Source organism: Rhinoderma darwinii, chromosome 2, assembly GCF_050947455.1.
Source record: "Rhinoderma darwinii isolate aRhiDar2 chromosome 2, aRhiDar2.hap1, whole genome shotgun sequence".
In the NCBI taxonomy this organism is placed as follows: domain Eukaryota; kingdom Metazoa; phylum Chordata; class Amphibia; order Anura; family Rhinodermatidae; genus Rhinoderma; species Rhinoderma darwinii.
This window is the reverse complement of record NC_134688.1, coordinates 327,937,031-327,958,575: the sequence shown is the minus strand read 5'-3', so window position 1 is coordinate 327,958,575 and position 21,545 is coordinate 327,937,031. Positions and strand designations below refer to the sequence as shown.

The following is a 21,545-nucleotide window of genomic DNA, read 5'->3' as shown; positions in this document are numbered from 1 at the left end:
TTATTATGTCGTTTAGATTTTGTTTCACAATCGATTAAAAAGGACTATGGATTAAAGCATTTAATGTTAATGGCCATTCTAAGCTGAATGTGCCTGCTCTCGTTAGATCGCAGAAGTTACACAGCTTAACGCCTCGCTAGTACCAGTGTGGGAGACTGTCTGGGAATCCGTGGTGCGGTTGACTTTTTATTATGTCGTTTAGATTTTTTTTCACAATAGATTAAATAGGACTATGGATTAAAGCATTTAACGTCAATGGCCATTCTAAGCTGCATGTGCCTGCTCTCGTCAGAACGCAGAAGTTACACAGCTTAAGGCCTCGCTAGTAGCAGTGTGGGAGACTGTCTGGGAATCCGTGGTGCGGTTGACTTTTTATTATGTCGTTTAGATTTTGTTTCACAATCGATTAAAAAGGACTATGGATTAAAGCATTTAATGTCAATGGCCATTCTAAGCTGAATGTGCCTGCCCTCGTTAGATCGCAGAAGTTACACAGCTTAAGGCCTCGCTAGTACCAGTGTGGGAGACTGTCTGGGAATCCGTGGTGCGGTTGACTTTTTATTATGTTGTTTAGATTTTGTTTCACAATAGATTAAATAGGACTATGGATTAAGGCTTTTAATGTCAATGGCCATTCTAAGCTGAATGTGCCTGCTCTCGTCAGATCGCAGAAGTTACACAGCTTAAGGCCTCGCTAGTAGCAGTGTGGGAGACTGTCTGGGAATCCGTGGTGCGGTTGACTTTTTATTATGTCGTTTAGATTTTGTTTCACAATCGATTAAAAAGGACTATGGATTAAAGCATTTAATGTCAATGGCCATTCTAAGCTGAATGTGCCTGCCCTCGTTAGATCGCAGAAGTTACACAGCTTAAGGCCTCGCTAGTACCAGTGTGGGAGACTGTCTGGGAATCCGTGGTGCGGTTGACTTTTTATTATGTTGTTTAGATTTTGTTTCACAATAGATTAAATAGGACTATGGATTAAGGCTTTTAATGTCAATGGCCATTCTAAGCTGAATGTGCCTGCTCTCGTCAGATCGCAGAAGTTACACAGCTTAAGGCCTTGCTAGTAGCAGTGTGGGAGACTGTCTGGGAATCCGTGGTGCGGTTGAATTTTTATTATGTCGTTTAGATTTTGTTTCACAATCGATTAAAAAGGACTATGGATTAAAGCATTTAATGTTAATGGCCATTCTAAGCTGAATGTGCCTGCTCTCGTTAGATCGCAGAAGTTACACAGCTTAACGCCTCGCTAGAACCAGTGTGGGAGACTGTCTGGGAATCCGTGGTGCGGTTGACTTTTTATTATGTCGTTTAGATTTTGTTTCACAATCGATTAAAAAGGACTATGGATTAAAGCATTTAATGTTAATGGCCATTCTAAGCTGAATGTGCCTGCTTTCGTTAGATCGCAGAAGTTACACAGCTTAACGCCTCGCTAATACCAGTGTGGGAGACTGTCTGGGAATCCGTGGTGCGGTTGACTTTTTATTATGTCGTTTAGATTTTGTTTCACAATCGATTAAAAAAGACTATGGATTAAAGCATTTAATGTCAATGGCCATTCTAAGCTGAATGTGCCTGCTCTCGTCAGATCGCAGAAGTTACACAGCTTAAGGCCTCGCTAGTACCAGTGTGGGAGACTATCTGGGAATCCGTGGTGCGGTTGACTTTTTATTATGTCGTTTAGATTTTGTTTCACAATCGATTAAAAAGGACTATGGATTAAAGCATTTAATGTTAATGGCCATTCTAAGCTGAATGTGCCTGCTCTCGTTATATCGCAGAAGTTACACAGCTTAACGCCTCGCTAGAACCAGTGTGGGAGACTGTCTGGGAATCCGTGGTGCGGTTGACTTTTTATTATGTCGTTTAGATTTTGTTTCACAATCGATTAAAAAGGACTATGGATTAAAGCATTTAATGTTAATGGCCATTCTAAGCTGAATGTGCCTGCTCTCGTTAGATCGCAGAAGTTACACAGCTTAACGCCTCGCTAGTACCAGTGTGGGAGACTGTCTGGGAATCCGTGGTGCGGTTGACTTTTTATTATGTCGTTTAGATTTTTTTTCACAATAGATTAAATAGGACTATGGATTAAAGCATTTAACGTCAATGGCCATTCTAAGCTGCATGTGCCTGCTCTCGTCAGAACGCAGAAGTTACACAGCTTAAGGCCTCGCTAGTACCAGTGTGGGAGACTGTCTGGGAATCCGTGGTGCGGTTGAATTTTTATTATGTCGTTTAGATTTTGTTTCACAATCGATTAAAAAAGACTATGGATTAAAGCATTTAATGTCAATGGCCATTCTAAGCTGAATGTCCCTGCTCTCGTCAGATCGCAGAAGTTACACAGCTTAAGGCCTCGCTAGTACCAGTGTGGGAGACTGTCTGGGAATCCGTGGTGCGGTTGACTTTTTATTATGTTGGTTAGATTTTGTTTCACAATAGATTAAATAGGACTATGGATTAAGGCTTTTAATGTCGATGGCCATTCTAAGCTGAATGTGACTGCTCTCGTCAGATCGCAGAAGATACACAGCTTAAGGCCTCGCTAGTACCAGTGTGGGAGACTGTCTGGGAATCTGTGGTGCGGTTGACTTTTTATTATGTCGTTTAGATTTTGTTTCACAATCGATTAAAAAGGACTATGGATTAAAGCATTTAATGTCAATGGCCATTCTAAGCTGAATGTGCCTGCTCTCGTTAGATCGCAGAAGTTACACAGCTTAACGCCTCGCTAGTACCAGTGTGGGAGACTGTCTGGGAATCCGTGGTGCGGTTGACTTTTTATTATGTCGTTTAGATTTTGTTTCACAATAGATTAAATAGGACTATGGATTAGAGCATTTAACGTCAATGGCCATTCTAAGCTGAATGTGCCTGCTCTCGTCAGATCGCAGAAGTTACACAGCTTAAGTCCTCGCTAGTATCAGTGTGGGAGACTGTCTGGGAATCCGTGGTGCGGTTGACTTTTTATTATGTCGTTTAGATTTTGTTTCACAATAGATTAAATAGGACTATGGATTAAAGCACTTAACGTCAATGGCCATTCTAAGCTGAATGTGCCTGCTCTCGTCAGATCGCAGAAGTTACACAGTTTAAGGCCTCGCTAGTACCAGTGTGGGAGACTGTCTGGGAATCCGTGGTGCGGTTGAATTTTTATTATGTCGTTTAGATTTTGTTTCACAATCGATTAAAAAGGACTATGGATTAAAGCATTTAATGTCAATGGCCATTCTAAGCTGAATGTCCCTGCTCTCGTCAGATCGCAGAAGTTACACAGCTTAAGGCCTCGCTAGTACCAGTGTGGGAGACTGTCTGGGAATCCGTGGTGCGGTAGACTTTTTATTATGTCGTTTAGATTTTGTTTCACAATAGATTAAATAGGACTATGGATTAAAACATTTAACGTCAATGGGCATTCTAAGCTGAATGTGCCTGCTCTTGTCAGAACGCAGAAGTTACACAGCTTAAGGCCTCACTAGTACCAGTGTGGGAGACTGTCTGGGAATCCGTGGTGTGGTTGACTTTTTATTATGTTGTTTAGATTTTGTTTCACAATAGATTAAATAGGACTATGGATTAAGGCTTTTAATGTCAATGGCCATTCTAAGCTGAATGTGCCTGCTCTCGTCAGATCGCAGAAGTTACACAGCTTAAGGCCTCGCTAGTACCAGTGTGGGAGACTGTCTGGGAATCCGTGGTGCGGTTGACTTTTTATTATGTTGTTTAGATTTTGTTTCACAATCGATTAAAAAGGACTATGGATTAAAGCATTTAATGTCAATGGCCATTCTAAGCTGAATGTGCCTGCTCTCGTTAGATCGCAGAAGTTACACAGCTTAACGCCTCGCTAGTACCAGTGTGGGAGACTTTTTATTATGTCGTTTAGATTTTTTTTCACAATAGATTAAATAGGACTATGGATTAAAGCATTTAACGTCAATGGCCATTCTAAGCTGAATGTGCCTGCTCTCGTCAGAACGCAGAAGTTACACAGCTTAAGGCCTCGCTAGTACCAGTGTGGGAGACTGTCTGGGAATCCGTGGTGCGGTTGAATTTTTATTATGTCGTTTAGATTTTGTTTCACAATCGATTAAAAAAGACTATGGATTAAAGAATTTAATGTCAATGGCCATTCTAAGCTGAATGTCCCTGCTCTCGTTAGATCGCAGAAGTTACACAGCTTAACGCCTCGCTAGTACCAGTGTGGGAGACTGTCTGGGAATCCGTGGTGCGGTTGACATTTTATTATGTCGTTTAGATTTTGTTTCACAATAGATTAAATAGGACTATGGATTAGAGCATTTAACGTCAATGGCCATTCTAAGCTGAATGTGCCTGCTCTCGTCAGATCGCAGAAGTTACACAGCTTAAGGCCTCACTAGTATCAGTGTGGGAGACTGTCTGGGAATCCGTGGTGCGGTTGACTTTTTATTATGTCGTTTAGATTTTGTTTCACAATCGATTAAAAAGGACTATGGATTAAAGCATTTAATGTCAATGGCCATTCTAAGCTGAATGTGCCTGCTCTCGTCAAATCGCAGAAGATACACAGCTTAAGGCCTCGCTAGTACCAGTGTGGGAGACTGTCTGGGAATCCGTGGTGAGGTTGCTTTTATTATGTCGTTTAGATTTTGTTTCACAATCGATTAAAAAGGACTATGGATTAAAGCATTTAATGTCAATGGCCATTCTAAGCTGAATGTGCCTGCTCTCGTCAGATCGCAGAAGTTACACAGCTTAAGGCCTCGCTAGTACCAGTGTGGGAGACTGTCTGGGAATCCGTGGTGCGGTTGACTTTTTATTATGTTGTTTAGATTTTGTTTCACAATAGATTAAATAGGACTATGGATTAAGGCTTTTAATGTCAATGGCCATTCTAAGCTGAATGTGCCTGCTCTCGTCAGATCGCAGAAGTTACACAGCTTAAGGCCTCGCTAGTACCAGTGTGGGAGACTGTCTGGGAATCCGTGGTGCGGTTGAATTTTTATTATGTCGTTTAGATATTGTTTCACAATCGATTAAAAAAGACTATGGATTAAAGCATTTAATGTCAATGGCCATTCTAAGCTGAATGTGCCTGCTCTCGTCAGATCGCAGAAGTTACACAGCTTAACGCCTCGCTAGAACCAGTGTGGGAGACTGTCTGGGAATCCGTGGTGCGGTTGACTTTTTATTATGTCGTTTAGATTTTGTTTCACAATCGATTAAAAAGGACTATGGATTAAAGCATTTAATGTTCATGGCCATTCTAAGCTGAATGTGCCTGCTCTCGTTAGATCGCAGAAGTTACACAGCTTAACGCCTCGCTAGTACCAGTGTGGGAGACTGTCTGGGAATCCGTGGTGCGGTTGACTTTTTATTATGTTGTTTAGATTTTTTTTCACAATAGATTAAATAGGACTATGGATTAAAGCATTTAACGTCAATGGCCATTCTAAGCTGCATGTGCCTGCTCTCGTCAGAACGCAGAAGTTACACAGCTTAAGGCCTCGCTAGTACCAGTGTGGGAGACTGTCTGGGAATCCGTGGTGCGGTTGAATTTTTATTATGTCGTTTAGATTTTGTTTCACAATCGATTAAAAAAGACTATGGATTAAAGCATTTAATGTCAATGGCCATTCTAAGCTGAATGTCCCTGCTCTCGTCAGATCGCAGAAGTTACACAGCTTAAGGCCTCGCTAGTACCAGTGTGGGAGACTGTCTGGGAATCCGTGGTGCGGTTGACTTTTTATTATGTTGGTTAGATTTTGTTTCACAATAGATTAAATAGGACTATGGATTAAGGCTTTTAATGTCGATGGCCATTCTAAGCTGAATGTGACTGCTCTCGTCAGATCGCAGAAGATACACAGCTTAAGGCCTCGCTAGTACCAGTGTGGGAGACTGTCTGGGAATCTGTGGTGCGGTTGACTTTTTATTATGTCGTTTAGATTTTGTTTCACAATCGATTAAAAAGGACTATGGATTAAAGCATTTAATGTCAATGGCCATTCTAAGCTGAATGTGCCTGCTCTCGTTAGATCGCAGAAGTTACACAGCTTAACGCCTCGCTAGTACCAGTGTGGGAGACTGTCTGGGAATCCGTGGTGCGGTTGACTTTTTATTATGTCGTTTAGATTTTGTTTCACAATAGATTAAATAGGACTATGGATTAGAGCATTTAACGTCAATGGCCATTCTAAGCTGAATGTGCCTGCTCTCGTCAGATCGCAGAAGTTACACAGCTTAAGTCCTCGCTAGTATCAGTGTGGGAGACTGTCTGGGAATCCGTGGTGCGGTTGACTTTTTATTATGTCGTTTAGATTTTGTTTCACAATAGATTAAATAGGACTATGGATTAAAGCACTTAACGTCAATGGCCATTCTAAGCTGAATGTGCCTGCTCTCGTCAGATCGCAGAAGTTACACAGCTTAAGGCCTCGCTAGTACCAGTGTGGGAGACTGTCTGGGAATCCGTGGTGCGGTTGAATTTTTATTATGTCGTTTAGATTTTGTTTCACAATCGATTAAAAAGGACTATGGATTAAAGCATTTAATGTCAATGGCCATTCTAAGCTGAATGTCCCTGCTCTCGTCAGATCGCAGAAGTTACACAGCTTAAGGCCTCGCTAGTACCAGTGTGGGAGACTGTCTGGGAATCCGTGGTGCGGTAGACTTTTTATTATGTCGTTTAGATTTTGTTTCACAATAGATTAAATAGGACTATGGATTAAAACATTTAACGTCAATGGGCATTCTAAGCTGAATGTGCCTGCTCTTGTCAGATCGCAGAAGTTACACAGCTTAAGGCCTCGCTAGTATCAGTGTGGGAGACTGTCTGGGAATCCGTGGTGCGGTTGACTTTTTATTATGTCGTTTAGATTTTGTTTCACAATCGATTAAAAAGGACTATGGATTAAAGCATTTAATGTCAATGGCCGTTCTAAGCTGAATGTGCCTGCTCTCGTCAAATCGCAGAAGTTACACAGCTTAAGGCCTCGCTAGTACCAGTGTGGGAGACTGTCTGGGAATCCGTGGTGCGGTTGCTTTTTATTATGTCGTTTAGATTTTGTTTCACAATCGATTAAAAAGGACTATGGATTAAAGCATTTAATGTCAATGGCCATTCTAAGCTGAATGTCCCTGCTCTCGTCAGATCGCAGAAGTTACACAGCTTAAGGCCTCGCTAGTACCAGTGTGGGAGACTGTCTGGGAATCCGTGGTGCGGTTGACTTTTTATTATGTCGTTTAGATTTTGTTTCACAATCGATTAAAAAGGACTATGGATTAAAGCATTTAATGTCAATGGCCATTCTAAGCTGAATGTCCCTGCTCTCGTCAGATCGCAGAAGTTACACAGCTTAAGGCCTCGCTAGTACCAGTGTGGGAGACTGTCTGGGAATCCGTGGTGCGGTTGACTTTTTATTATGTCGTTTAGATTTTGTTTCACAATCGATTAAATAGGACTATGGATTAAAACATTTAACGTCAATGGGCATTCTAAGCTGAATGTGCCTGCTCTTGTCAGATCGCAGAAGTTACACAGCTTAAGGCCTCGCTAGTATCAGTGTGGGGGACTGTCTGGGAATCCGTGGTGCGGTTGACTTTTTATTATGTCGTTTAGATTTTGTTTCACAATCGATTAAAAAGGACTATGGATTAAAGCATTTAATGTCAATGGCCGTTCTAAGCTGAATGTGCCTGCTCTCGTCAAATCGCAGAAGTTACACAGCTTAAGGCCTCGCTAGTACCAGTGTGGGAGACTGTCTGGAAATCCGTGGTGCGGTTGCTTTTTATTATGTCGTTTAGATTTTGTTTCACAATCGATTAAAAAGGACTATGGATTAAAGCATTTAATGTCAATGGCCATTCTAAGCTGAATGTCCCTGCTCTCGTCAGATCGCAGAAGTTACACAGCTTAAGGCCTCGCTAGTACCAGTGTGGGAGACTGTCTGGGAGTCCGTGGTGCGGTTGACTTTTTATTATGTCGTTTAGATTTTGTTTCACAATCGATTAAAAAGGACTATGGATTAAAGCATTTAATGTCAATGGCCATTCTAAGCTGAATGTGCCTGCTCTCGTCAGATCGCAGAAGTTACACAGCTTAAGGCCTCGCTAGTACCAGTGTGGGAGACTGTCTGGGAATCCGTGGTGCGGTTGACTTTTTATTATGTTGTTTAGATTTTGTTTCACAATAGATTAAATAGGACTATGGATTAAGGCTTTTAATGTCAATGGCCATTCTAAGCTGAATGTGCCTGCTCTCGTCAGATCGCAGAAGTTACACAGCTTAAGGCCTCGCTAGTACCAGTGTGGGAGACTGTCTGGGAATCCGTGGTGCGGTTGAATTTTTATTATGTCGTTTAGATTTTGTTTCACAATCGATTAAAAAAGACTATGGATTAAAGCATTTAATGTCAATGGCCATTCTAAGCTGAATGTGCCTGCTCTCGTCAGATCGCAGAAGTTACACAGCTTAAGGCCTCGCTAGTACCAGTGTGGGAGACTGTCTGGGAATCCGTGGTGCGGTTGACTTTTTATTATGTCGTTTAGATTTTGTTTCACAATCGATTAAAAAGGACTATGGATTAAAGCATTTAATGTTAATGGCCATTCTAAGCTGAATGTGCCTGCTCTCGTTAGATCGCAGAAGTTACACAGCTTAACGCCTCGCTAGAACCAGTGTGGGAGACTGTCTGGGAATCCGTGGTGCGGTTGACTTTTTATTATGTCGTTTAGATTTTGTTTCACAATCGATTAAAAAGGACTATGGATTAAAGCATTTAATGTTAATGGCCATTCTAAGCTGAATGTGCCTGCTCTCGTTAGATCGCAGAAGTTACACAGCTTAACGCCTCGCTAGTACCAGTGTGGGAGACTGTCTGGGAATCCGTGGTGCGGTTGACTTTTTATTATGTCGTTTAGATTTTTTTTCACAATAGATTAAATAGGACTATGGATTAAAGCATTTAACGTCAATGGCCATTCTAAGCTGCATGTGCCTGCTCTCGTCAGAACGCAGAAGTTACACAGCTTAAGGCCTCGCTAGTACCAGTGTGGGAGACTGTCTGGGAATCCGTGGTGCGGTTGAATTTTTATTATGTCGTTTAGATTTTGTTTCACAATCGATTAAAAAAGACTATGGATTAAAGCATTTAATGTCAATGGCCATTCTAAGCTGAATGTCCCTGCTCTCGTCAGATCGCAGAAGTTACACAGCTTAAGGCCTCGCTAGTACCAGTGTGGGAGACTGTCTGGGAATCCGTGGTGCGGTTGACTTTTTATTATGTTGGTTAGATTTTGTTTCACAATAGATTAAATAGGACTATGGATTAAGACTTTTAATGTCGATGCCCATTCTAAGCTGAATGTGACTGCTCTCGTCAGATCGCAGAAGATACACAGCTTAAGGCCTCGCTAGTACCAGTGTGGGAGACTGTCTGGGAATCTGTGGTGCGGTTGACTCTTTATTATGTCGTTTAGATTTTGTTTCACAATCGATTAAAAAGGACTATGGATTAAAGCATTTAATGTCAATGGCCATTCTAAGCTGAATGTGCCTGCTCTCGTTAGATCGCAGAAGTTACACAGCTTAACGCCTCGCTAGTACCAGTGTGGGAGACTGTCTGGGAATCCGTGGTGCGGTTGACTTTTTATTATGTCGTTTAGATTTTGTTTCACAATAGATTAAATAGGACTATGGATTAGAGCATTTAACGTCAATGGCCATTCTAAGCTGAATGTGCCTGCTCTCGTCAGATCGCAGAAGTTACACAGCTTAAGTCCTCGCTAGTATCAGTGTGGGAGACTGTCTGGGAATCCGTGGTGCGGTTGACTTTTTATTATGTCGTTTAGATTTTGTTTCACAATAGATTAAATAGGACTATGGATTAAAGCACTTAACGTCAATGGCCATTCTAAGCTGAATGTGCCTGCTCTCGTCAGATCGCAGAAGTTACACAGCTTAAGGCATCGCTAGTACCAGTGTGGGAGACTGTCTGGGAATCCGTGGTGCGGTTGAATTTTTATTATGTCGTTTAGATTTTGTTTCACAATCGATTAAAAAGGACTATGGATTAAAGCATTTAATGTCAATGGCCATTCTAAGCTGAATGTCCCTGCTCTCGTCAGATCGCAGAAGTTACACAGCTTAAGGCCTCGCTAGTACCAGTGTGGGAGACTGTCTGGGAATCCGTGGTGCGGTAGACTTTTTATTATGTCGTTTAGATTTTGTTTCACAATAGATTAAATAGGACTATGGATTAAAACATTTAACGTCAATGGGCATTCTAAGCTGAATGTGCCTGCTCTTGTCAGAACGCAGAAGTTACACAGCTTAAGGCCTCACTAGTACCAGTGTGGGAGACTGTCTGGGAATCCGTGGTGTGGTTGACTTTTTATTATGTTGTTTAGATTTTGTTTCACAATAGATTAAATAGGACTATGGATTAAGGCTTTTAATGTCAATGGCCATTCTAAGCTGAATGTGCCTGCTCTCGTCAGATCGCAGAAGTTACACAGCTTAAGGCCTCGCTAGTACCAGTGTGGGAGACTGTCTGGGAATCCGTGGTGCGGTTGACTTTTTATTATGTCGTTTAGATTTTGTTTCACAATCGATTAAAAAGGACTATGGATTAAAGCATTTAATGTCAATGGCCATTCTAAGCTGAATGTGCCTGCTCTCGTTAGATCGCAGAAGTTACACAGCTTAACGCCTCGCTAGTACCAGTGTGGGAGACTGTCTGGGAATCCGTGGTGCGGTTGACTTTTTATTATGTCGTTTAGATTTTTTTTCACAATAGATTAAATAGGACTATGGATTTAAGCATTTAACATCAATGGCCATTCTAAGCTGAATGTGCCTGCTCTCGTCATAACGCAGAAGTTACACAGTTTAAGGCCTCGCTAGTACCAGTGTGGGAGACTGTCTGGGAATCCGTGGTGTGGTTGACTTTTTATTATGTTGTTTAGATTTTGTTTCACAATAGATTAAATAGGACTATGGATTAAGGCTTTTAATGTCAATGGCCATTCTAAGCTGAATATGCCTGCTCTCGTCAGATCGCAGAAGTTACACAGCTTAAGGCCTCGCTAGTACCAGTGTGGGAGACTGTCTGGGAATCCGTGGTGCGGTTGACTTTTTATTATGTCGTTTAGATTTTGTTTCACAATAGATTAAATAGGACTATGGATTAAAGCATTTAACGTCAATGGCCATTCTAAGCTGAATGTGCCTGCTCTCGTCAGAACGCAGAAGTTACACAGCTTAAGGCCTCGCTAGTACCAGTGTGGGAGACTGTCTGGGAATCCGTGGTGCGGTTGAATTTTTATTATGTCGTTTAGATTTTGTTTCACAATAGATTAAATAGGACTATGGATTAGAGCATTTAACGTCAATGGCCATTCTAAGCTGAATGTCCCTGCTCTCGTCAGATCGCAGAAGTTACACAGCTTAAGGCCTCGCTAGTACCAGTGTGGGAGACTGTCTGGGAATCAGTGGTGCGGTTGACTTTTTATTATGTCGTTTAGATTTTGTTTCACAATAGATTAAATAGGACTATGGATTAGAGCATTTAACGTCAATGGCCATTCTAAGCTGAATGTGCCTGCTCTCGTCAGATCGCAGAAGTTACACAGCTTAAGGCCTCGCTAGTATCAGTGTGGGAGACTGTCTGGGAATCCGTGGTTTGGTTGACTTTTTATTATGTCGTTTAGATTTTGTTTCACAATCGATTAAAAAGGACTATGGATTAAAGCATTTAATGTCAATGTCCATTCTAAGCTGAATGACCCTGCTCTCGTCAGATCGCAGAAGTTACACAGCTTAAGGCCTCGCTAGTACCAGTGTGGGAGACTGTCTGGGAATCCGTGGTGCGGTTGACTTTTTATTATGTCGTTTAGATTTTGTTTCACAATCGATTAAAAAGGACTATGGATTAAAGCATTTAATGTCAATGGCCGTTCTAAGCTGAATGTGCCTGCTCTCGTCAAATCGCAGAAGTTACACAGCTTAAGGCCTCGCTAGTACCAGTGTGGGAGACTGTCTGGAAATCCGTGGTGCGGTTGCTTTTTATTATGTCGTTTAGATTTTGTTTCACAATCGATTAAAAAGGACTATGGATTAAAGCATTTAATGTCAATGGCCATTCTAAGCTGAATGTCCCTGCTCTCGTCAGATCGCAGAAGTTACACAGCTTAAGGCCTCGCTAGTACCAGTGTGGGAGACTGTCTGGGAATCCGTGGTGCGGTTGACTTTTTATTATGTTGTTTAGATTTTGTTTCACAATAGATTAAATAGGACTATGGATTAAGGCTTTTAATGTCAATGGCCATTCTAAGCTGAATGTGCCTGCTCTCGTCAGATCGCAGAAGTTACACAGCTTAAGGCCTCGCTAGTACCAGTGTGGGAGACTGTCTGGGAATCCGTGGTGCGGTTGAATTTTTATTATGTCGTTTAGATTTTGTTTCACAATCGATTAAAAAAGACTATGGATTAAAGCATTTAATGTCAATGGCCATTCTAAGCTGAATGTGCCTGCTCTCGTCAGATCGCAGAAGTTACACAGCTTAAGGCCTCGCTAGTACCAGTGTGGGAGACTGTCTGGGAATCCGTGGTGCGGTTGACTTTTTATTATGTCGTTTAGATTTTGTTTCACAATCGATTAAAAAGGACTATTGATTAAAGCATTTAATGTTAATGGCCATTCTAAGCTGAATGTGCCTGCTCTCGTTAGATCGCAGAAGTTACACAGCTTAACGCCTCGCTAGAACCAGTGTGGGAGACTGTCTGGGAATCCGTGGTGCGGTTGACTTTTTATTATGTCGTTTAGATTTTGTTTCACAATCGATTAAAAAGGACTATGGATTAAAGCATTTAATGTTAATGGCCATTCTAAGCTGAATGTGCCTGCTCTCGTTAGATCGCAGAAGTTACACAGCTTAACGCCTCGCTAGTACCAGTGTGGGAGACTGTCTGGGAATCCGTGGTGCGGTTGACTTTTTATTATGTCGTTTAGATTTTTTTTCACAATAGATTAAATAGGACTATGGATTAAAGCATTTAACGTCAATGGCCATTCTAAGCTGCATGTGCCTGCTCTCGTCAGAACGCAGAAGTTACACAGCTTAAGGCCTCGCTAGTACCAGTGTGGGAGACTGTCTGGGAATCCGTGGTGCGGTTGAATTTTTATTATGTCGTTTAGATTTTGTTTCACAATCGATTAAAAAAGACTATGGATTAAAGCATTTAATGTCAATGGCCATTCTAAGCTGAATGTCCCTGCTCTCGTCAGATCGCAGAAGTTACACAGCTTAAGGCCTCGCTAGTACCAGTGTGGGAGACTGTCTGGGAATCCGTGGTGCGGTTGACTTTTTATTATGTTGGTTAGATTTTGTTTCACAATAGATTAAATAGGACTATGGATTAAGACTTTTAATGTCGATGCCCATTCTAAGCTGAATGTGACTGCTCTCGTCAGATCGCAGAAGATACACAGCTTAAGGCCTCGCTAGTACCAGTGTGGGAGACTGTCTGGGAATCTGTGGTGCGGTTGACTCTTTATTATGTCGTTTAGATTTTGTTTCACAATCGATTAAAAAGGACTATGGATTAAAGCATTTAATGTCAATGGCCATTCTAAGCTGAATGTGCCTGCTCTCGTTAGATCGCAGAAGTTACACAGCTTAACGCCTCGCTAGTACCAGTGTGGGAGACTGTCTGGGAATCCGTGGTGCGGTTGACTTTTTATTATGTCGTTTAGATTTTGTTTCACAATAGATTAAATAGGACTATGGATTAGAGCATTTAACGTCAATGGCCATTCTAAGCTGAATGTGCCTGCTCTCGTCAGATCGCAGAAGTTACACAGCTTAAGTCCTCGCTAGTATCAGTGTGGGAGACTGTCTGGGAATCCGTGGTGCGGTTGACTTTTTATTATGTCGTTTAGATTTTGTTTCACAATAGATTAAATAGGACTATGGATTAAAGCACTTAACGTCAATGGCCATTCTAAGCTGAATGTGCCTGCTCTCGTCAGATCGCAGAAGTTACACAGCTTAAGGCATCGCTAGTACCAGTGTGGGAGACTGTCTGGGAATCCGTGGTGCGGTTGAATTTTTATTATGTCGTTTAGATTTTGTTTCACAATCGATTAAAAAGGACTATGGATTAAAGCATTTAATGTCAATGGCCATTCTAAGCTGAATGTCCCTGCTCTCGTCAGATCGCAGAAGTTACACAGCTTAAGGCCTCGCTAGTACCAGTGTGGGAGACTGTCTGGGAATCCGTGGTGCGGTAGACTTTTTATTATGTCGTTTAGATTTTGTTTCACAATAGATTAAATAGGACTATGGATTAAAACATTTAACGTCAATGGGCATTCTAAGCTGAATGTGCCTGCTCTTGTCAGAACGCAGAAGTTACACAGCTTAAGGCCTCACTAGTACCAGTGTGGGAGACTGTCTGGGAATCCGTGGTGTGGTTGACTTTTTATTATGTTGTTTAGATTTTGTTTCACAATAGATTAAATAGGACTATGGATTAAGGCTTTTAATGTCAATGGCCATTCTAAGCTGAATGTGCCTGCTCTCGTCAGATCGCAGAAGTTACACAGCTTAAGGCCTCGCTAGTACCAGTGTGGGAGACTGTCTGGGAATCCGTGGTGCGGTTGACTTTTTATTATGTCGTTTAGATTTTGTTTCACAATCGATTAAAAAGGACTATGGATTAAAGCATTTAATGTCAATGGCCATTCTAAGCTGAATGTGCCTGCTCTCGTTAGATCGCAGAAGTTACACAGCTTAACGCCTCGCTAGTACCAGTGTGGGAGACTGTCTGGGAATCCGTGGTGCGGTTGACTTTTTATTATGTCGTTTAGATTTTTTTTCACAATAGATTAAATAGGACTATGGATTTAAGCATTTAACATCAATGGCCATTCTAAGCTGAATGTGCCTGCTCTCGTCATAACGCAGAAGTTACACAGCTTAAGGCCTCGCTAGTACCAGTGTGGGAGACTGTCTGGGAATCCGTGGTGTGGTTGACTTTTTATTATGTTGTTTAGATTTTGTTTCACAATAGATTAAATAGGACTATGGATTAAGGCTTTTAATGTCAATGGCCATTCTAAGCTGAATATGCCTGCTCTCGTCAGATCGCAGAAGTTACACAGCTTAAGGCCTCGCTAGTACCAGTGTGGGAGACTGTCTGGGAATCCGTGGTGCGGTTGACTTTTTATTATGTCGTTTAGATTTTGTTTCACAATAGATTAAATAGGACTATGGATTAAAGCATTTAACGTCAATGGCCATTCTAAGCTGAATGTGCCTGCTCTCGTCAGAACGCAGAAGTTACACAGCTTAAGGCCTCGCTAGTACCAGTGTGGGAGACTGTCTGGGAATCCGTGGTGCGGTTGAATTTTTATTATGTCGTTTAGATTTTGTTTCACAATAGATTAAATAGGACTATGGATTAGAGCATTTAACGTCAATGGCCATTCTAAGCTGAATGTCCCTGCTCTCGTCAGATCGCAGAAGTTACACAGCTTAAGGCCTCGCTAGTACCAGTGTGGGAGACTGTCTGGGAATCTGTGGTGCGGTTGACTTTTTATTATGTTGGTTAGATTTTGTTTCACAATAGATTAAATAGGACTATGGATTAAGGCTTTTAATGTCAATGGCCATTCTAAGCTGAATGTGACTGCTCTCGTCAGATCGCAGAAGTTACACAGCTTAAGGCCTCGCTAGTACCAGTGTGGGAGACTGTCTGGGAATCAGTGGTGCGGTTGACTTTTTATTATGTCGTTTAGATTTTGTTTCACAATAGATTAAATAGGACTATGGATTAGAGCATTTAACGTCAATGGCCATTCTAAGCTGAATGTGCCTGCTCTCGTCAGATCGCAGAAGTTACACAGCTTAAGGCCTCGCTAGTATCAGTGTGGGAGACTGTCTGGGAATCCGTGGTTTGGTTGACTTTTTATTATGTCGTTTAGATTTTGTTTCACAATCGATTAAAAAGGACTATGGATTAAAGCATTTAATGTCAATGTCCATTCTAAGCTGAATGACCCTGCTCTCGTCAGATCGCAGAAGTTACACAGCTTAAGGCCTCGCTAGTACCAGTGTGGGAGACTGTCTGGGAATCCGTGGTGCGGTTGACTTTTTATTATGTCGTTTAGATTTTGTTTCACAATCGATTAAAAAGGACTATGGATTAAAGCATTTAATGTCAATGGCCATTCTAAGCTGAATGTGCCTGCTCTCGTCAGATCGCAGAAGTTACACAGCTTAAGGCCTCGCTAGTACCAGTGTGGGAGACTGTCTGGGAATCCGTGGTGCGGTTGACTTTTTATTATGTCGTTTAGATTTTGTTTCACAATCGATTAAAAAGGACTATGGATTAAAGCATTTAATGTCAATGGCCATTCTAAGCTGAATGTCCCTGCTTTCGTCAGATCGCAGAAGTTACACAGCTTAAGGCCTCGCTAGTACCAGTGTGGTAGACTGTCTGGGAATCCGTGGTGCGGTTGACTTTTTATTATGTCGTTTAGATTTTGTTTCACAATCGATTAAAAAGGACTATGGATTAAAGCGTTTAATGTCAATGGCCATTCTAAGCTGAATGTGCCTGCTCTCGTCAGATCGCAGAAGTTACACAGCTTAAGGCCTCGCTAGTACCAGTGTGGGAGACTGTCTGGGAATCCGTGGTGCGGTTGACTTTTTATTATGTTGTTTAGATTTTGTTTCACAATAGATTAAATAGGACTATGGATTAAGGCTTTTAATGTCAATGGCCATTCTAAGCTGAATGTGCCTGCTCTCGTCAGATCGCAGAAGTTACACAGCTTAAGGCCTCGCTAGTAGCAGTGTGGGAGACTGTCTGGGAATCTGTGGTGCGGTTGACTTTTTATTATGTCGTTTAGATTTTGTTTCACAATCGATTAAAAAGGACTATGGATTAAAGCATTTAATGTCAATGGCCATTCTAAGCTGAATGTGCCTGCCCTCGTTAGATCGCAGAAGTTACACAGCTTAACGCCTCGCCAGTACCAGTGTGGGAGACTGTCTGGGAATCCGTGGTGCGGTTGACTTTTTATTATGTCGTTTAGATTTTGTTTCACAATAGATTAAATAGGACTATGGATTAAAGCATTTAACTTCAATGGCCATTCTAAGCTGAATGTGCCTGCTCTCGTCAGATCGCAGAAGTTACACAGCTTAAGTCCTCGCTAGTACCAGTGTGGGAGACTGTCTGGGAATCCGTGGTGCGGTTGACTTTTTATTATGTCGTTTAGATTTTGTTTCACAATAGATTAAATAGTACTATGGATTAAAGCATTTAACGTCAATGGCCATTCTAAGCTGAATGTGCCTGCTCTCGTCAAATCGCAGAAGTTACACAGCTTAAGGCCTCGCTAGTACCAGTGTGGGAGACTGTCTGGGAATCCGTTGTGCGGTTGCCTTTTTATTATGTTGGTTAGATTTTGTTTCACAATAGATTAAATAGGACTATGGATTAAGGCTTTTAATCTCAATGGCCATTCTAAGCTGAATGTGCCTGCTCTCGTTAGATCGCAGAAGTTACACAGCTTAACGCCTCGCTAGTACCAGTGTGGGAGACTGTCTGGGAATCCGTGGTGCGGTTGACTTTTTATTATGTTGTTTAGATTTTGTTTCACGATCGATTAAAAAGGACTATGGATTAAAGCATTTAATGTCAATGGCCATTCTAAGCTGAATGTCCCTGCTCTCGTCAGATCGCAGAAGTTACACAGCTTAAGGCCTCGCTAGTACCAGTGTGGGAGACTGTCTGGGAATCCGTGGTGCGGTTGACTTTTTATTATGTCGTTTAGATTTTGTTTCACAATCGATTAAAAAGGACTATGGATTAAAGCATTTAATGTCAATGGCCATTCTAAGCTGAATGTGCCTGCTCTCGTCAGATCGCAGAAGTTACACAGCTTAAGGCCTCGCTAGTACCAGTGTGGGAGACTGTCTGGGAATCCGTGGTGCGGTTGACTTTTTATTATGTCGTTTAGATTTTGTTTCACAATCGATTAAAAAGGACTATGGATTAAAGCATTTAATGTCAATGGCCATTCTAAGCTGAATGTGCCTGCTCTCGTCAGATCGCAGAAGTTACACAGCTTAAGGCCTCGCTAGTACCAGTGAGGGAGACTGTCTGGGAATCCGTGGTGCGGTTGACTTTTTATTATGTTGTTTAGATTTTGTTTCACAATAGATTAAATAGGACTATGGATTAAGGTTTTTAATGTCAATGGCCATTCTAAGCTGAATGTGCCTGCTCTCGTCAGATCGCAGAAGTTACACAGCTTAAGGCCTCGCTAGTCGCAGTGTGGGAGACTGTCTGGGAATCCGTGGTGCGGTTGACTTTTTATTATGTCGTTTAGATTTTGTTTCACAATAGATTAAATAGGACTATGGATTAAAGCATTTAACTTCAATGGCCATTCTAAGCTGAATGTGCCTGCTCTCGTCAGATCGCAGAAGTTACACAGCTTAAGGCCTCGCTAGTACCAGTGTGGGAGACTGTCTGGGAATCCGTGGTGCGGTTGACTTTTTATTATGTCGTTTAGATTTTGTTTCACAATAGATTAAATAGGACTATGGATTAAAGCATTTAACGTCAATGGCCATTCTAAGCTGAATGTGCCTGCTCTTGTCAGAACGCAGAAGTTACACAGCTTAAGGCCTCGCTAGTACCAGTGTGGGAGACTGTCTGGGAATCCGTGGTGCGGTGGAATTTTTATTATGTCGTTTAGATTTTGTTTCACAATCGATTAAAAAGGACTATGGATTACATCATTTAATGTCAATGGCCATTCTAAGCTGAATGTACCTGCTCTCGTCAGATCGCAGAAGTTACACGGTTTAAGGCCTCGCTAGTACCAGTGTGGGAGACTGTCTGGGAATCCGTGGTGCGGTTGACTTTTTATTATGTCGTTTAGATTTTGTTTCACAATCGATTAAAAAGGACTATGGATTAAAGCATTTAAGGTCAATGGCCATTCTAAGCTGAATGTGCCTGCTCTCGTCAGATCGCAGAAGTTACACAGCTTAAGGCATCGCTAGTACCAGTGTGGGAGACTGTCTGGGAATCCGTGGTGCGGTTGAATTTTTATTATGTCGTTTAGATTTTGTTTCACAATCGATTAAAAAGGACTATGGATTAAAGCATTTAATGTCAATGGCCATTCTAAGCTGAATGTGCCTGCTCTCGTCAGATCGCAGAAGTTACACAGCTTAAGGCCTCGCTAGTACCAGTGTGGGAGACTGTCTGGGAATGCGTGGTGCGGTTGACTCTTTATTATGTCGTTTAGATTTTGTTTCACAATCGATTAAAAAGGACTATGGATTAAAGCATTTAATGTCAATGGTCATTCTAAGCTGAATGTGCCTGCTCTCGTCAGATCGCAGAAGTTACACAGCTTAAGGCCTCGATAGTACCAGTGTGGGAGACTGTCTGGGAATCCGTGGTGCGGTTGACTTTTTATTATGTTGTTTAGATTTTGTTTCACAATAGATTAAATAGGACTATGGATTAAGGCTTTTAATGTCAATGGCCTTTCTAAGCTGAATGTGCCTGCTCTCGTCAGATCGCAGAAGTTACACAGCTTAAGGCCTCGCTAGTACCAGTGTGGGAGACTGTCTGGGAATCCGTGGTGCGGTTGACTTTTTATTATGTCGTTTAGATTTTGTTTCACAATCGATTAAAAAGGACTATGGATTAAAGCATTTAATGTCAATGGCCATTCTAAGCTGAATGTGCCTGCCCTCGTTAGATCGCAGAAGTTACACAGCTTAATGCCTCGCTAGTACCAGTGTGGGAGACTGTCTGGGAATCCGTGGTGCGGTTGACTTTTTATTATGTCGTTTAGATTTTGTTTCACAATAGATTAAATAGGACTATGGATTAAAGCATTTAACTTCAATGGCCATTCTAAGCTGAATGTGCCTGCTCTCGTCAGATCGCAGAAGTTACACAGCTTAAGGCCTCGCTAGTACCAGTGTGGGAGACTGTCTGGGAATCCGTGGTGCGGTTGACTTTTTATTATGTCGTTTAGATTTTGTTTCACAATCGATTAAAAAGGACTATGGATTAAAGCATTTAAAGTCAATGGCCATTCTAAGCTGAATGTCCCTGCTCTCGTCAGATCGCATAAGTTACACAGCTTAAGGCCTCGCTAGTACCAGTGTGGGAGACTGTCTGGGAATCCGTGGTGCAGTTGACTTTTTATTATGTCGTTTAGATTTTGTTTCACAATCGATTAAAAAGGACTATGGATTAAAGCATTTAATGTCAATGGCCATTCTAAGCTGAATGTCCCTGCTCTCGTCAGATCGCATAAGTTACACAGCTTAAGGCCTCGCTAGTACCAGTGTGGGAGACTGTCTGGGAATCCGTGGTGCAGTTGACTTTTTATTATGTCGTTTAGATTTTGTTTCACAATCGATTAAAAAGGACTATGGATTAAAGCATTTAACATCAATGGCCATTCTAAGCTGAATGTGCCTGCTCTCGTCAGAACGCAGAAGTTACACAGCTTAAGGCCTCGCTAGTACCAGTGTGGGAGACTGTCTGGGAATCCGTGGTGCGGTTGAATTTTTATTATGTCGTTTAGATTTTGTTTCACAATCGATTAAAAAGGACTATGGATTACAGCATTTAATGTCAATGGCCATTCTAAGCTGAATGTGCCTGCTCTCGTCAGATCGCAGAAGTTACACGGTTTAAGGCCTCGCTAGTACCAGTGTGGGAGACTGTCTGGGAATCCGTGGTGCGGTTGACTTTTTATTATGTCGTTTAGATTTTGTTTCACAATCGATTAAAAAGGACTATGGATTAAAGCATTTAATGTCAATGGTCATTCTAAGCTGAATGTGCCTGCTCTCGTCAGATCGCAGAAGTTACACAGCTTAAGGCCTCGATAGTACCAGTGTGGGAGACTGTCTGGGAATCCGTGGTGCGGTTGACTTTTTATTATGTTGTTTAGATTTTGTTTCACAATAGATTAAATAGGACTATGGATTAAGGCTTTTAATGTCAATGGCCTTTCTAAGCTGAATGTGCCTGCTCTCGTCAGATCGCAGAAGTTACACAGCTTAAGGCCTCGCTAGTACCAGTGTGGGAGACTGTCTGGGAATCCGTGGTGCGGTTGACTTTTTATTATGTCGTTTAGATTTTGTTTCACAATCGATTAAAAAGGACTATGGATTAAAGCATTTAATGTCAATGGCCATTCTAAGCTGAATGTGCCTGCCCTCGTTAGATCGCAGAAGTTACACAGCTTAATGCCTCGCTAGTACCAGTGTGGGAGACTGTCTGGGAATCCGTGGTGCGGTTGACTTTTTATTATGTCGTTTAGATTTTGTTTCACAATAGATTAAATAGGACTATGGATTAAAGCATTTAACTTCAATGGCCATTCTAAGCTGAATGTGCCTGCTCTCGTCAGATCGCAGAAGTTACACAGCTTAAGGCCTCGCTAGTACCAGTGTGGGAGACTGTCTGGGAATCCGTGGTGCGGTTGACTTTT

At 41.8% G+C, this 21,545-nt stretch overlaps 97 pseudogenes; all 97 read left to right on the top strand.

Moving 5' to 3' along the window:
* Positions 1-65: 65 nt before the first annotated feature.
* LOC142746656 (5S ribosomal RNA) lies at positions 66-184 on the top strand (annotated as a pseudogene).
* Positions 185-251: 67 nt separating this feature from the next.
* On the top strand, positions 252-370 carry LOC142744721 (5S ribosomal RNA; annotated as a pseudogene).
* A 67-nt stretch (positions 371-437) lies between these two features.
* Positions 438-556, top strand: LOC142745394 (5S ribosomal RNA; annotated as a pseudogene).
* A 67-nt stretch (positions 557-623) lies between these two features.
* Positions 624-742, top strand: LOC142744618 (5S ribosomal RNA; annotated as a pseudogene).
* A 67-nt stretch (positions 743-809) lies between these two features.
* Positions 810-928, top strand: LOC142745392 (5S ribosomal RNA; annotated as a pseudogene).
* A 67-nt stretch (positions 929-995) lies between these two features.
* LOC142746605 (5S ribosomal RNA) lies at positions 996-1,114 on the top strand (annotated as a pseudogene).
* Positions 1,115-1,553: 439 nt separating this feature from the next.
* Positions 1,554-1,672, top strand: LOC142744638 (5S ribosomal RNA; annotated as a pseudogene).
* Positions 1,673-1,925: 253 nt separating this feature from the next.
* On the top strand, positions 1,926-2,044 carry LOC142746655 (5S ribosomal RNA; annotated as a pseudogene).
* Positions 2,045-2,111: 67 nt separating this feature from the next.
* LOC142744982 (5S ribosomal RNA) lies at positions 2,112-2,230 on the top strand (annotated as a pseudogene).
* A 67-nt stretch (positions 2,231-2,297) lies between these two features.
* LOC142744027 (5S ribosomal RNA) lies at positions 2,298-2,416 on the top strand (annotated as a pseudogene).
* A 67-nt stretch (positions 2,417-2,483) lies between these two features.
* Positions 2,484-2,602, top strand: LOC142747036 (5S ribosomal RNA; annotated as a pseudogene).
* A 67-nt stretch (positions 2,603-2,669) lies between these two features.
* Positions 2,670-2,788, top strand: LOC142746182 (5S ribosomal RNA; annotated as a pseudogene).
* A 67-nt stretch (positions 2,789-2,855) lies between these two features.
* LOC142746082 (5S ribosomal RNA) lies at positions 2,856-2,974 on the top strand (annotated as a pseudogene).
* A 67-nt stretch (positions 2,975-3,041) lies between these two features.
* On the top strand, positions 3,042-3,160 carry LOC142745585 (5S ribosomal RNA; annotated as a pseudogene).
* A 67-nt stretch (positions 3,161-3,227) lies between these two features.
* On the top strand, positions 3,228-3,346 carry LOC142744508 (5S ribosomal RNA; annotated as a pseudogene).
* Positions 3,347-3,413: 67 nt separating this feature from the next.
* Positions 3,414-3,532, top strand: LOC142746964 (5S ribosomal RNA; annotated as a pseudogene).
* Positions 3,533-3,599: 67 nt separating this feature from the next.
* LOC142747182 (5S ribosomal RNA) lies at positions 3,600-3,718 on the top strand (annotated as a pseudogene).
* A 226-nt stretch (positions 3,719-3,944) lies between these two features.
* Positions 3,945-4,063, top strand: LOC142744324 (5S ribosomal RNA; annotated as a pseudogene).
* Positions 4,064-4,130: 67 nt separating this feature from the next.
* On the top strand, positions 4,131-4,249 carry LOC142746731 (5S ribosomal RNA; annotated as a pseudogene).
* Positions 4,250-4,316: 67 nt separating this feature from the next.
* LOC142745086 (5S ribosomal RNA) lies at positions 4,317-4,435 on the top strand (annotated as a pseudogene).
* A 251-nt stretch (positions 4,436-4,686) lies between these two features.
* Positions 4,687-4,805, top strand: LOC142747170 (5S ribosomal RNA; annotated as a pseudogene).
* Positions 4,806-4,872: 67 nt separating this feature from the next.
* Positions 4,873-4,991, top strand: LOC142744825 (5S ribosomal RNA; annotated as a pseudogene).
* Positions 4,992-5,430: 439 nt separating this feature from the next.
* On the top strand, positions 5,431-5,549 carry LOC142744981 (5S ribosomal RNA; annotated as a pseudogene).
* A 67-nt stretch (positions 5,550-5,616) lies between these two features.
* LOC142744026 (5S ribosomal RNA) lies at positions 5,617-5,735 on the top strand (annotated as a pseudogene).
* A 67-nt stretch (positions 5,736-5,802) lies between these two features.
* On the top strand, positions 5,803-5,921 carry LOC142747035 (5S ribosomal RNA; annotated as a pseudogene).
* Positions 5,922-5,988: 67 nt separating this feature from the next.
* LOC142746181 (5S ribosomal RNA) lies at positions 5,989-6,107 on the top strand (annotated as a pseudogene).
* A 67-nt stretch (positions 6,108-6,174) lies between these two features.
* Positions 6,175-6,293, top strand: LOC142746081 (5S ribosomal RNA; annotated as a pseudogene).
* A 67-nt stretch (positions 6,294-6,360) lies between these two features.
* LOC142744823 (5S ribosomal RNA) lies at positions 6,361-6,479 on the top strand (annotated as a pseudogene).
* Positions 6,480-6,546: 67 nt separating this feature from the next.
* LOC142744507 (5S ribosomal RNA) lies at positions 6,547-6,665 on the top strand (annotated as a pseudogene).
* Positions 6,666-7,103: 438 nt separating this feature from the next.
* On the top strand, positions 7,104-7,222 carry LOC142744025 (5S ribosomal RNA; annotated as a pseudogene).
* A 67-nt stretch (positions 7,223-7,289) lies between these two features.
* Positions 7,290-7,408, top strand: LOC142744024 (5S ribosomal RNA; annotated as a pseudogene).
* A 438-nt stretch (positions 7,409-7,846) lies between these two features.
* LOC142744469 (5S ribosomal RNA) lies at positions 7,847-7,965 on the top strand (annotated as a pseudogene).
* Positions 7,966-8,032: 67 nt separating this feature from the next.
* On the top strand, positions 8,033-8,151 carry LOC142747158 (5S ribosomal RNA; annotated as a pseudogene).
* Positions 8,152-8,218: 67 nt separating this feature from the next.
* Positions 8,219-8,337, top strand: LOC142744822 (5S ribosomal RNA; annotated as a pseudogene).
* Positions 8,338-8,404: 67 nt separating this feature from the next.
* On the top strand, positions 8,405-8,523 carry LOC142747147 (5S ribosomal RNA; annotated as a pseudogene).
* Positions 8,524-8,776: 253 nt separating this feature from the next.
* On the top strand, positions 8,777-8,895 carry LOC142746653 (5S ribosomal RNA; annotated as a pseudogene).
* Positions 8,896-8,962: 67 nt separating this feature from the next.
* LOC142744980 (5S ribosomal RNA) lies at positions 8,963-9,081 on the top strand (annotated as a pseudogene).
* A 67-nt stretch (positions 9,082-9,148) lies between these two features.
* LOC142744022 (5S ribosomal RNA) lies at positions 9,149-9,267 on the top strand (annotated as a pseudogene).
* Positions 9,268-9,520: 253 nt separating this feature from the next.
* On the top strand, positions 9,521-9,639 carry LOC142746180 (5S ribosomal RNA; annotated as a pseudogene).
* A 67-nt stretch (positions 9,640-9,706) lies between these two features.
* On the top strand, positions 9,707-9,825 carry LOC142746080 (5S ribosomal RNA; annotated as a pseudogene).
* Positions 9,826-9,892: 67 nt separating this feature from the next.
* Positions 9,893-10,011, top strand: LOC142746513 (5S ribosomal RNA; annotated as a pseudogene).
* A 67-nt stretch (positions 10,012-10,078) lies between these two features.
* LOC142744506 (5S ribosomal RNA) lies at positions 10,079-10,197 on the top strand (annotated as a pseudogene).
* A 67-nt stretch (positions 10,198-10,264) lies between these two features.
* On the top strand, positions 10,265-10,383 carry LOC142746963 (5S ribosomal RNA; annotated as a pseudogene).
* Positions 10,384-10,450: 67 nt separating this feature from the next.
* Positions 10,451-10,569, top strand: LOC142747136 (5S ribosomal RNA; annotated as a pseudogene).
* A 67-nt stretch (positions 10,570-10,636) lies between these two features.
* Positions 10,637-10,755, top strand: LOC142746179 (5S ribosomal RNA; annotated as a pseudogene).
* Positions 10,756-11,008: 253 nt separating this feature from the next.
* On the top strand, positions 11,009-11,127 carry LOC142747565 (5S ribosomal RNA; annotated as a pseudogene).
* A 67-nt stretch (positions 11,128-11,194) lies between these two features.
* On the top strand, positions 11,195-11,313 carry LOC142744323 (5S ribosomal RNA; annotated as a pseudogene).
* Positions 11,314-11,380: 67 nt separating this feature from the next.
* Positions 11,381-11,499, top strand: LOC142745055 (5S ribosomal RNA; annotated as a pseudogene).
* Positions 11,500-11,566: 67 nt separating this feature from the next.
* LOC142746971 (5S ribosomal RNA) lies at positions 11,567-11,685 on the top strand (annotated as a pseudogene).
* Positions 11,686-11,752: 67 nt separating this feature from the next.
* LOC142746338 (5S ribosomal RNA) lies at positions 11,753-11,871 on the top strand (annotated as a pseudogene).
* A 252-nt stretch (positions 11,872-12,123) lies between these two features.
* Positions 12,124-12,242, top strand: LOC142744021 (5S ribosomal RNA; annotated as a pseudogene).
* Positions 12,243-12,309: 67 nt separating this feature from the next.
* LOC142744821 (5S ribosomal RNA) lies at positions 12,310-12,428 on the top strand (annotated as a pseudogene).
* Positions 12,429-12,495: 67 nt separating this feature from the next.
* On the top strand, positions 12,496-12,614 carry LOC142747125 (5S ribosomal RNA; annotated as a pseudogene).
* A 253-nt stretch (positions 12,615-12,867) lies between these two features.
* LOC142746652 (5S ribosomal RNA) lies at positions 12,868-12,986 on the top strand (annotated as a pseudogene).
* Positions 12,987-13,053: 67 nt separating this feature from the next.
* Positions 13,054-13,172, top strand: LOC142744978 (5S ribosomal RNA; annotated as a pseudogene).
* A 67-nt stretch (positions 13,173-13,239) lies between these two features.
* Positions 13,240-13,358, top strand: LOC142744020 (5S ribosomal RNA; annotated as a pseudogene).
* A 253-nt stretch (positions 13,359-13,611) lies between these two features.
* On the top strand, positions 13,612-13,730 carry LOC142746177 (5S ribosomal RNA; annotated as a pseudogene).
* Positions 13,731-13,797: 67 nt separating this feature from the next.
* LOC142746079 (5S ribosomal RNA) lies at positions 13,798-13,916 on the top strand (annotated as a pseudogene).
* A 67-nt stretch (positions 13,917-13,983) lies between these two features.
* LOC142746512 (5S ribosomal RNA) lies at positions 13,984-14,102 on the top strand (annotated as a pseudogene).
* A 67-nt stretch (positions 14,103-14,169) lies between these two features.
* On the top strand, positions 14,170-14,288 carry LOC142744505 (5S ribosomal RNA; annotated as a pseudogene).
* Positions 14,289-14,355: 67 nt separating this feature from the next.
* On the top strand, positions 14,356-14,474 carry LOC142746962 (5S ribosomal RNA; annotated as a pseudogene).
* Positions 14,475-14,541: 67 nt separating this feature from the next.
* Positions 14,542-14,660, top strand: LOC142747112 (5S ribosomal RNA; annotated as a pseudogene).
* A 67-nt stretch (positions 14,661-14,727) lies between these two features.
* On the top strand, positions 14,728-14,846 carry LOC142746176 (5S ribosomal RNA; annotated as a pseudogene).
* Positions 14,847-14,913: 67 nt separating this feature from the next.
* LOC142747166 (5S ribosomal RNA) lies at positions 14,914-15,032 on the top strand (annotated as a pseudogene).
* A 67-nt stretch (positions 15,033-15,099) lies between these two features.
* Positions 15,100-15,218, top strand: LOC142747554 (5S ribosomal RNA; annotated as a pseudogene).
* Positions 15,219-15,285: 67 nt separating this feature from the next.
* Positions 15,286-15,404, top strand: LOC142744322 (5S ribosomal RNA; annotated as a pseudogene).
* Positions 15,405-15,471: 67 nt separating this feature from the next.
* LOC142744515 (5S ribosomal RNA) lies at positions 15,472-15,590 on the top strand (annotated as a pseudogene).
* Positions 15,591-15,657: 67 nt separating this feature from the next.
* LOC142746054 (5S ribosomal RNA) lies at positions 15,658-15,776 on the top strand (annotated as a pseudogene).
* Positions 15,777-15,843: 67 nt separating this feature from the next.
* Positions 15,844-15,962, top strand: LOC142746970 (5S ribosomal RNA; annotated as a pseudogene).
* Positions 15,963-16,029: 67 nt separating this feature from the next.
* LOC142746337 (5S ribosomal RNA) lies at positions 16,030-16,148 on the top strand (annotated as a pseudogene).
* Positions 16,149-16,215: 67 nt separating this feature from the next.
* Positions 16,216-16,334, top strand: LOC142747101 (5S ribosomal RNA; annotated as a pseudogene).
* Positions 16,335-16,401: 67 nt separating this feature from the next.
* On the top strand, positions 16,402-16,520 carry LOC142746097 (5S ribosomal RNA; annotated as a pseudogene).
* Positions 16,521-16,587: 67 nt separating this feature from the next.
* Positions 16,588-16,706, top strand: LOC142747089 (5S ribosomal RNA; annotated as a pseudogene).
* Positions 16,707-16,773: 67 nt separating this feature from the next.
* On the top strand, positions 16,774-16,892 carry LOC142745387 (5S ribosomal RNA; annotated as a pseudogene).
* Positions 16,893-17,145: 253 nt separating this feature from the next.
* LOC142745860 (5S ribosomal RNA) lies at positions 17,146-17,264 on the top strand (annotated as a pseudogene).
* A 253-nt stretch (positions 17,265-17,517) lies between these two features.
* LOC142747227 (5S ribosomal RNA) lies at positions 17,518-17,636 on the top strand (annotated as a pseudogene).
* A 67-nt stretch (positions 17,637-17,703) lies between these two features.
* LOC142744019 (5S ribosomal RNA) lies at positions 17,704-17,822 on the top strand (annotated as a pseudogene).
* Positions 17,823-17,889: 67 nt separating this feature from the next.
* On the top strand, positions 17,890-18,008 carry LOC142747078 (5S ribosomal RNA; annotated as a pseudogene).
* A 67-nt stretch (positions 18,009-18,075) lies between these two features.
* Positions 18,076-18,194, top strand: LOC142744549 (5S ribosomal RNA; annotated as a pseudogene).
* A 67-nt stretch (positions 18,195-18,261) lies between these two features.
* On the top strand, positions 18,262-18,380 carry LOC142746335 (5S ribosomal RNA; annotated as a pseudogene).
* Positions 18,381-18,447: 67 nt separating this feature from the next.
* On the top strand, positions 18,448-18,566 carry LOC142744435 (5S ribosomal RNA; annotated as a pseudogene).
* Positions 18,567-18,633: 67 nt separating this feature from the next.
* Positions 18,634-18,752, top strand: LOC142746730 (5S ribosomal RNA; annotated as a pseudogene).
* Positions 18,753-18,819: 67 nt separating this feature from the next.
* Positions 18,820-18,938, top strand: LOC142744064 (5S ribosomal RNA; annotated as a pseudogene).
* Positions 18,939-19,005: 67 nt separating this feature from the next.
* On the top strand, positions 19,006-19,124 carry LOC142746511 (5S ribosomal RNA; annotated as a pseudogene).
* A 67-nt stretch (positions 19,125-19,191) lies between these two features.
* On the top strand, positions 19,192-19,310 carry LOC142743825 (5S ribosomal RNA; annotated as a pseudogene).
* Positions 19,311-19,377: 67 nt separating this feature from the next.
* LOC142743792 (5S ribosomal RNA) lies at positions 19,378-19,496 on the top strand (annotated as a pseudogene).
* Positions 19,497-19,563: 67 nt separating this feature from the next.
* LOC142744526 (5S ribosomal RNA) lies at positions 19,564-19,682 on the top strand (annotated as a pseudogene).
* Positions 19,683-19,749: 67 nt separating this feature from the next.
* Positions 19,750-19,868, top strand: LOC142747069 (5S ribosomal RNA; annotated as a pseudogene).
* A 67-nt stretch (positions 19,869-19,935) lies between these two features.
* Positions 19,936-20,054, top strand: LOC142744434 (5S ribosomal RNA; annotated as a pseudogene).
* A 67-nt stretch (positions 20,055-20,121) lies between these two features.
* On the top strand, positions 20,122-20,240 carry LOC142745834 (5S ribosomal RNA; annotated as a pseudogene).
* A 67-nt stretch (positions 20,241-20,307) lies between these two features.
* Positions 20,308-20,426, top strand: LOC142745833 (5S ribosomal RNA; annotated as a pseudogene).
* Positions 20,427-20,493: 67 nt separating this feature from the next.
* Positions 20,494-20,612, top strand: LOC142744256 (5S ribosomal RNA; annotated as a pseudogene).
* Positions 20,613-20,679: 67 nt separating this feature from the next.
* Positions 20,680-20,798, top strand: LOC142744579 (5S ribosomal RNA; annotated as a pseudogene).
* Positions 20,799-20,865: 67 nt separating this feature from the next.
* Positions 20,866-20,984, top strand: LOC142743791 (5S ribosomal RNA; annotated as a pseudogene).
* A 67-nt stretch (positions 20,985-21,051) lies between these two features.
* On the top strand, positions 21,052-21,170 carry LOC142744525 (5S ribosomal RNA; annotated as a pseudogene).
* Positions 21,171-21,237: 67 nt separating this feature from the next.
* Positions 21,238-21,356, top strand: LOC142747068 (5S ribosomal RNA; annotated as a pseudogene).
* Positions 21,357-21,423: 67 nt separating this feature from the next.
* LOC142744433 (5S ribosomal RNA) lies at positions 21,424-21,542 on the top strand (annotated as a pseudogene).
* Positions 21,543-21,545: the final 3 nt, after the last annotated feature.